Consider the following 9460-nt stretch of genomic DNA (forward strand, 5'->3'; position numbering starts at 1 on the left):
AGTGTGGATGTGGACACCCAGGGAATGGGAATCCGCTGGAGTCCGCATGGCAAGGCCAGCCCCTGACAACTGCCCCGCACTGGCTTCCTCCTGAACTGGAGGGACTTGGCTGGGGCGCCTGCGCCTTTTCCCTGAGGAGCCAGGAGCTCTTCCAAGGAGACTGGAAGCTGCTTTTGCTGAAGGCGGTGGCCCTGGCTGCTTCTCTGTGCAGGAATTGGGGACACTGACCTTGCCCGACGGATGTGCAGGCAGTTCCACACTGGGGTGCTATTGTGCCAGGCCCTCACAGGTTCTGGGGGGTGTGGTGCAGACAGTGACCTGCTTCCCATCTAAATAAAATGCACATGTAAATAAGCCACAAAGGGGACTATGGCTGTGGCTCAGGGGCGGAGCGCTTGCCTAGCACGCGTGAGGCACTGGGTTCCATTCTCAGCACCACATACAAATACATAAAGACATTCTGTGCATCTACAACTACAAAAAAAAAAAAAAAAAGCCACTAAAGGCTTCAGGGACATGAAGGAGACAAGGGAGATGCCTGCAGGGATGAGTGGGACCCTGAAGGGCAGGCCTCCAGCGGAAGAGCTGGTGCTGGAGTGGCGATGGCACAGGGTGACTGATGGAGGAGACCCGCTGTAGGGTCTCGGTGTGGCCATGACTTCTCCGCGGTGGCAGGGACCTGGGGCAGCTGATCTTAGACTTCCCTGAAGGAGGAAATGGGATGGGAAGGGGCCTCTTGGGCGAGGTTCATACTACAGCATCTCCCACAGACCATCCGAGGACAGGGACCTGGCTGAGCCTCTGACACAGGCATGTGGCTGCAGCCTCTCTTCACCAATGCAGCTGTGACCCTGGGCTGGCACCTTGGTGCTCATGCCAGGCAGTGCACCCCACCAGAGGGCAGCAGGCCGTGCCCAGGAGGCTGCCTGCGAGGCCTGCTCCCTTCACAGGCCAGCTGCCGCCTGCACATCTGGCTTCAGGCTGCTTCCACCCATCCCTGGCTGCAGCAGGGCCCAGCAGTCTTCACCGTCCCCAAGCCTTGGGACACTGCAAGAATGGGGACTGGCACATTCCCTCCACACTTGGCCCACCTCACACGGAGCCCAGCCCTGTGTGGAGGCGGGTCTTGGTGAACAATGGCTCAGAAAATCCACTGGTCACCTAGTGCCTCTTGATTCCTGAAGCCCTCCACACAGCAGAGCCCTGAGCAGGCCCTGGGCCAGCCAAGCTGGTGGAATGGACCTGGTCCTGGGGATGGCCACTGGGCCTGCTGGGGGACAGGCTGTCTGGGGTCAGTGGAGGGACTTCCCTCAGACCAAGGAGGCATGAGGGGCCCATCACGTGCCCACAGAGGGTTAAGGTGACTGGGCTCCCTATGGGGAATACAGGCAGCGTCACTGCATTCAGCCAGACCCCGACTTCAAACAAAAGGGAGGAAATAGAAAGTCCTTTCCACAGGGCTCCACGCCCTGGATGATACTCAGAGGAGGCTGAGATGAGAACTGAGTTCTGGGGGGAATTCCACAGTGGTCCTCAGCCAGGGCTGCAGGGAAACCTGGGGGCATTCTGAGGTCACAATGCCTGGAAGCACTGCTTAGGCATGGAGTGGCCTGGAGCCAGGACAGAGGGGGACTGGCCCATACGTGGACGGTTTCTGCCCAGAGGCCCACAGGGTCCTGGGGAGAAACACTATAGAATTGGAAATGAGAAGCCCCCATCCAGGGTGTGACTTGTGCCTAAGTAACAGTCGTGTTTTAAGACAATCCAGGGACTTCATTCCCACTGAGATGTCCCCCTGTCACTGAGAGATGGAAATGAAAGGTTAATAAAACAGGTACTTGTCACTCTGTTTTTCTGTATGCTTAACAAAACACTGTTGAAATCTTAAGAACTGTTTGCTAATCTTGTTCCCAAAATGTGCTGCCCCCAACTGCAAACTGTTCGCTAATCTTGTTCCCAGAATGTGCTGTCCCCAACTGCCAAACTGCAGAATGTAACTTCTCTCCCTGCCCTCTCCAAGAAAAGTATATAAGCTCTGCTTAAGCTGTTCTCAGGGCTCTCTCTCTCTTTCTTTGCTCTATTCAAGTGAGCTCTGAGCCCCAGCACGCTGGTCAATAAACCCTTTGCTGTTGCATGAGATAGTCTCTTGGTGGTCTCTTCCTCTGACGCTCGCCTGACCTTTACAGAAACACCAGGTGCAGAGCTCAGTGGCTGGTATTTAATGTCAGCTTGCACAGCTGGACCTCTGAGAGTCTTGCTTGGCTCCTGGGGCCACAGGCAGTGACCAGTGTGACCATGGATGGCACTTCATAAAGAGGTTGGGGCTCCCTAGGGCGGCTCAGGGTCCAGCAGTCCTCCCTGCCTCAGCTCACCACAGTGCCCAGCTTGCTCAGGGAGCTCTGCCAGGGCAGAGGCCACCTGCTCTCTGGCACATGGCAGGACTTAACATGTGCCTCACAGAAGAGACTTAACACAATGGCTGGTGTCTGCAGCTGGATCCTGGGCGGTTTGCCAAGAGAGATTCAAATACCAACAAAGGTGTGGTCAGGGCCTCATCCTGGGCTCAGATGGCACCCTGACCCCAGCCCCTTCCCTGAGATGCAGGGCCAGTGGGAGGGACCAAGGGCCTTCATCCCATCTCTGGGCAGGTGGCTTTACGTCCAGCAGATGCACACTCATTCAGACGGCAGTGACCAGGTCCAGAACCAAGGCAGGTGTTATGCTCGAATTCGGGACCCCCCAAAGACCACCAGAGACCAAGATCGATGTAAGCAGCAAAGAGGTGTTTCTTGCGAGCTAGCTCCGTCCTCCCTGCGCACACAGAGCAACTGGTGATGCTGAGAGGCCCCGAGCCCAGGGTTTGCAGCAGTTTTATACATTCTTTGAGGAAGGCAGGGAGCCCCACATACATCATAGCATCTCTTAGCAAATCATCACACACCGCGGGAAAATCATAAAACAACTCTAAAACATGATTAGCACATTCACTGGCGGGAACAAGTTGGGTAGGGATGATTGGTTAGTACAAGAGGGGGATTCATTTGAACTGACTGGTTTAAGCCAAGAGGGGTGTACGTGCTGAACTACATGGTTTCCCAACATGTTATCAACCACCATAAACTACTGGGAGGGTCATCTGGCATCCCAGGTACTTTCCCTGTCTCATGTTGAGAGATGGTTGCTCGGGAGTTGCTATGGGTCCTCACCTAGCCTGATTGAGTCAGGGACCCACCTGGCTCCTCAGATCTCTCCTGTTATTTGTAGATAAACAACTCAGCAGGGTGGGTATGTGCCTAGGAGTGTTCTGTGGGTCTTTCCAAGGACAAGGATCATGCCTCCTTCCTTGGACAGGCTTTGCTCTGAGGTAGAGGCTGGTTTTTCACCTGAGATTGAACCCAGGGCCTTGTGCATGTAAGGCAAGCACTCTACCCACTGAGCATTCTATCCCCAGCCCCTGAATTCACCTTTCTCTTCCAGTGGAAATCTAGTGCTTTCTGATGCAGCTACCAGGAACCCCTTCTCCATCAAAGAGTCCTAGGCTGGGGATGTGGCTCAAGCGGTAGCGCGCTCGCCTGGCATGCGTGCAGCCCGGGTTCGATCCTCAGCACCACATACAAACAAAGATGTTGTGTCCGCCGAAAACTAAAAAATAAATATTAAAAAATTCTCTCTCTCTCTCTCTCTAAAAAAAATAAAAATAAATAAAGATGTTAAAAAAAAGAGTCCTAATTAAGTTTTGCAGGGACATTCCACACAATTAAGGTTCTTATCAGCAAGATTTTACAAAGAGTCTCAACAGGGTTTCACCGGAGTTTGCAGACAGTTCCGAGTGGTTTTCAGCTGAGGCCAGGCTTCACTTTCCTGTAAAACCTAGGTCTGCTGTTGAGCGTGTCGCTGTACAAAAATTACTGTTCTGTGTTTGAGGTAAAAACCTGTGAAGCCTCTGTGTAGCCTAAGAATATGGGACAAATGGTACCTGCCATGTAACCACCCACTAGAATACAAACCCCACCACTGGGCATAAATTTAAAAGGATTTCCAGACCCAAGGTCCAGAGGTGTAGGCACCATCCCCTGTGGACGGCTGCAGCTTAAATAAACGTGCTTCCTGATAATCCCGGGGGGGGGGGGGTCCAGCCTCATCTGTCCCACATCACACCAGAGCCGCCTCAAGTTCCTCTGAGGCCCTCGGCAGTGCCTGTCCTGGGTCTGCCTCTTGTTTTCTCTCTCCTGAGGCCCAGGCACTAACTCTCTGTCCCTGCATTGCCTCTGACTTAGGCAGGCATTAGCCCTGTCTCTGGGCTTAGCTCCTCTTAGAAAAGAAGAGGCCAGGTACAGCGACTGAAGGAGGAGGCTCTCAAGTGTGAGGCCAGCTTCAGCAGTTTAGCCGGGTCTCAGAATGAAAGAATGAAAAGGGCAGGGCATGGTGGCCACGCCTGTGATCCCAGTGGCTCAGGAGGCTGAGGTAGGAGGATCACAAGTTCAAAGCCAGCCTCAGCAAAAGTGAGGTGCTAAGTAACTCACTGAGACCCTGTCTCTAAATAAAATACAAAACAGGGCTGGGGGTGTGGCTCAGTGGTCGAGTGCCCCTGATACCAAAATAAATAAATAAATAGGGCTGGTGTAATGCTGGATTTTAGGGACCCTGAAAAACTTCCAGGAGCTGAATCTGATGCAAGCACAAAAGAGTCTTTATTGCAACTCGAGCCTGGACTCACAACCCTTTCTGATGCAGCGGTTCTGAGGAGTGAGTCCCGGTCCTTTGTTCAGTGAGATTTTATAGGTTTTTGGAGATACTCTAATATCACACAGCAAATCATTCCCTACCGCGGGAAAATCAAACAATTCTTAACATTGATGAGCACACTCCTTGGCGGGAACAAGTCGGGTAAGTGTGATTGGTTAGTACAAGGGGTGGATACATTTAAACTGATTGGTTTAAGCTGCGAGGAGTTGCAAATGTACATTCTCAGCTACACGGTTTCCTAACATGTTATCAATCACTGAGACTACGGGGGGGTCGCCTGGCATTCCAGATATCTTCTCTGTCTCACGCTGACTGGTTGATGCTAGGGGGTTGCTTGGGTTCTCACAGTCAGGCCTTAGGCCTCAACACTCTTTGGTCTTTTCAGGTGTCATGAGGGGGCAAAATCACAACATATGCAGTCGAGGGGGGAAATAAAGAATGTCCACACACTTCTGCCCCTTTCAACGCTTTATTCACTCAAATTACTCCATACAATTTCATTCTATAGGTTCTTAGGTTCTATTTTTAATATTTATTTTTTAGTTGTAGTTGGACACAATACCTTTATTTTATTCATATATTTTTATGTGGTGCTGAGGATCGAACCCAGGGTCTCGCATGTACAAGGCGAGTGCTCTACCACTGAGCCACAGCCTCAGCCCCCGTTCTTAGGTTCTTAATCAAGAAAATGACAATCCTTAACGTTAGGCACTGCCATAGACATGATCAATTCTCCACGAACACCCAGGCTCCTGGCCTGAAGCGGTGAGGTTCCAGAGGTGGTCCAGCCTCATAGAGGACCTTCAGTTGTGGCCACACATCTTGGTGGGCCTGCCGCAGGGCCCTGAGGGATTGCAAAAGCTGGTAATCATCAAATTCAGCAAGTCAGTCAGACTGTAAATTGGGAATCAAAGGGGGCGCTATTCCAAAAGGGAGAAGTCCTATTTTGTAAGGAGAGTTCTGCACTCTACACAGGGCATAGGGAAGGAGAGCCACCCAGTCACTGCCAGTCTCCATGGACAATTCAGTTAGGGTCTCTTTTAGAGTCTATTCATCCTCTCTACATGTCCTGAACTTTGGGGTCTATATGCGCAATGTAGTTTCCAATTGGTCCCCAAAACATTAGCCAAACTCTGAATTACCTTGGAAACAAAAGCTGGTCCACTGTCTGACTCTATCATTACTGGGAGGCCATACCTGGGCAGCATGTCTTCTAGTAGCTTCTTTGCCACCATCAGTGCTGTCTCATGCTTGGTGGGAAATGCTTCAACCCATCCTGAAAAAGTATCTATAAAAACTAACAGATATTTATAACCATATTTTCCTGGTTTTACCTCAGTGAAATCCACTTCCCAATAAGCTCCAGGCTCATCACCTCTCTGTCCTGGGTTGCATTTCTCAGCTGGCAGGCTTTGCAACTAGCTACAATCCGATCAATCTTAGAATTTGCATCTTTAATCTTTATTTTGGTGTGTCTTACCAGGTCTTGCATCTTTTAGTGCCCATGTGAGTGGTCTGGTGCATTTTTAGCAATAGCTGTTCTCCCATTCTTTCAGGCAGTGTGACTCGGTCTTCCACCACCCGGTACCATTCTTGGGTAATTTATGAATCCAGTCCAGGTCTTCTTTAGTATATTGGGGATGGTCTGGTAGCTGTCTGGGTCCTGGGTCTGGAAGGTTGGTTACTAAGACAGGATCCCTGTGAAGGGCAACTTCCCAGGCTGTCTTGTCAGTCAGGTTTTTACCTCTGGCTACAGGGTCTTTGGGATTCTGATGCCCTGGACAGTGGACAATGGCTCATTTCTTTGGCAGCCACAGGGCAATAATTAGGGCTAGTATTTCTTCTTTGTTTTTAATAGCCTGCCCTTCTGCAGTCAGGATCCCCCTTTCCTTACAGATGGCTCCATGTATGTGGGCCGTGGCAAATGCAGAGCGGCTGTCAGTGTACACAGTCAGCTTCTTGTCCTTACCCAGCGTTAATGCTTAGGTCAGTGTCACTAACTGGGCTCTCTGGGTGGAAGTCCCAGCTAGTACAGGCTGAGCCCAGATCACCTGAGTCTCAGTCACTACCGCTGCACCCGCATACCACTGACCAGCTCAGATAAAGCTGCTTCCATCCGTGAACCACAGAGGTCAATAAGCTCCAGGCTTATCACCTGGACAACAAGAGGTCAGCATCAGGTAAAGGCTGATCCTTAAGGTCCTCTCAAATGCCGAATGCCGCGAGCCTGAGCCAAAATTCCTGCGCAATCATGCAGAGGTGTCTCCAAGTCTGGGTCCGGTAACAGGGTGGAGGAGTTGAGTGCTGAGGGTGTCTGGAAATTGATTCTGAGAGGGTCAAGTAGCAAACCCTGGAAGTGAGGAGGTCTGGTGTTGCTGAGCCGTCGACCCAGTGACTGCCTCAGCACCCCTTGAACTGTGTGGGGTGTGGTGACGTACAGTTCTTGTCCCCTGTCAGCTCATCTGCGTCTTTCACCATCAGGGAGGTGGCTGCAATCATCCTCAGACAAGGTGGGCATCCGGCCCCCACAGGATTAGCCTCTTCGACAGTTACACCACCGGCCTCTTCCATGGGCCCAGATACTGGGTCAGGACTCCCTTGGCAACCCCCTTGTGCTCCGCAATGTACAGGAGAAAGGGCTTAGTGACATCAGGGAGTCCAAGGGCAGGGGCTGACAGCAAGGCAGTCTTAATTTGGTTAAAAGACTGATCCATGTTCAACTGAAACTGTTGCCCTTCTTAGTGGCTTCACAGAGGGGCTTGGCAAGCTCAGCAAAGCTAGGGACCCACGACCTACAGAAACCTGCCGACCCCAGGAATTCCCTCACCTGACGCGGGGTCTGGGGCCTCGGAATTTTTTTTTTTTTTTAAGAGAGAGTGGGAGAGACAGAGAGTGGGGGAGGGAGAAAGAGAGAGAATTTTTTAATATTTATTTTTTTTTTAGTTCTCGGCGGACACAACATCTTTGTTTGTATGTGGTGCTGAGGATCGAACCCGGGCCGCACGCATGCCAGGCGAGCGCGCTACCGCTTGAGCCACATCCCCAGCCCCAACCACATCCCCAGCCCCAAGGCCTCGGAATTTTTAGCACAGTCTCTTTTCTAGCTTGCGTGAGCCACCATTGTCCTTCCTTTATCAAGTAGCTCAGGTAAGTTACCTCTGGCTTCCAGATTTGGGCCTTTTTAGCTGAAGCACGATAACCCAGGCCTCCCAGGCTCTGAGTAAGGCCTTAGGCCCCGGCATGCATTCCTCTCTGGTCTTGGTGGCAATCAGCAAGTCATCAACATACTGCAAAAGGGTGAAGTCAGGGTGTTCTGTTCTGAACTCACCAAGTCCTCATGCAGCGCCTCATCGAAGATGGTTGGAGAGTCCTTGAATCCTTGGGGGAGTCTTGTCCAGATTGGTTGTCGGCGGATGCCTTTCTCAACCTCTGTCCACTCAAAGGCAGACAATTTCTGGCTTTTGGGTGCCGGGGCAGGCTGAAGAACGCATCCTTCAGGTCCAGGACAGGGTACCACTGCCATTCTGGTGGAAGTGCATTCAGGAGGGTGTGTGGGTTGGGGACAGTTGGGTGGATGTCCATCACCCTCTTGTTTACTTCCTTCAGGTCTTGTACTGGCCGACAGTCATCTGACCGGGGCTTGCGGACTGGCAGCAAAGGAGTGTTCCAGGCCGACTGCCAGGGTCTCAGCACCCCCAATTCCAACAGACACCGGATGAGGGGTATTATCCCCACTCCGGCTTCCGTGGACACTGGGTAATGTCAAACCCCGACTGGGTCTGCGCAGGTTCTAACTCAATGAAGATTGCAGGCCTGTGCTTTGCCAGCCCCTCAGGGTAGGACTGCAGCCAGTAATGTATGTTTTCATTAATGGGCACCAGCTGCTGGTGAAGCCAGTATTCATCCTCCAGGGCAAGAGCTAATACCTGGATGGGGCATTTTGGTAAGTAAGTCTATTCCCAACAAGGGGTGGGGGCATTCTGGAATCACCATGAACGGGTGGGATACCCTGCCCATGCCTAGGTCCACTGTCCTTCGGGTAGTCCATGAATATTGGCTCATTCCAGTAGCTGCCTGTACCCAGGATGTCTTTCCTGGTACCTTTCCTTGGAGTTTCAACAGGACGGAATGCTGAGCTCCAGCGTCCACTAGAAGGTCTATCAGAGTCCCCTCCACCTTAAGAGTTACCCTGGGTTCGAGGAGGGGAGCCGAACCCCAATTCTCCTAGTCACTATCTGGGTTGTTCATGCTTAGAATGGGGCAAAGGCGCCTCCCCTCTCCTTGGCCCCTAGACCTATTCCCTTGCAATAGGCACTCTGATTCTTTTGCAGATCCTGCCTTCCTCCCGCAGGGCTCCTCTTACCCTCTGGCGGTCCTTTGGTGGGGGGAGGGTGTCGCTGCCGCTTATTGCTGTTACCAGGACTCATCTCCCCCGTCACCTTCACTTGTCTTCTGGCCAGTCCCGCTTGTTGTACACTTTCTGGGCTGTGGCCAGCAAGTCCTGCAAGGTTTCCCCTTCCAAATCGCCCAGCTTCTGTAACTTTCTTCTAATGTCTGGCGCTGACTGCTTTACAAAGGCATCACTACTACCGCTGGTTTTCCTCCGTTTCTGGATTGAGGGGGGTGGAATGTCTAAAGGCCTCCAGCAGCCTCTCTAACAGCCGCCTGGACATCCCTCCTAACCCTGATGAACTCTGTAGACCCGGGCCAAATG

At 52.0% G+C, this 9460-nt stretch overlaps 1 pseudogene; it reads right to left on the minus strand.

The window, feature by feature from the left end:
• Positions 1-5472: 5472 nt before the first annotated feature.
• LOC143641650 (uncharacterized) lies at positions 5473-9173 on the minus strand (annotated as a pseudogene).
• Positions 9174-9460: the final 287 nt, after the last annotated feature.

This window comes from Callospermophilus lateralis, chromosome 4, assembly GCF_048772815.1.
Source record: "Callospermophilus lateralis isolate mCalLat2 chromosome 4, mCalLat2.hap1, whole genome shotgun sequence".
In the NCBI taxonomy this organism is placed as follows: Eukaryota; Metazoa; Chordata; class Mammalia; order Rodentia; family Sciuridae; genus Callospermophilus; species Callospermophilus lateralis.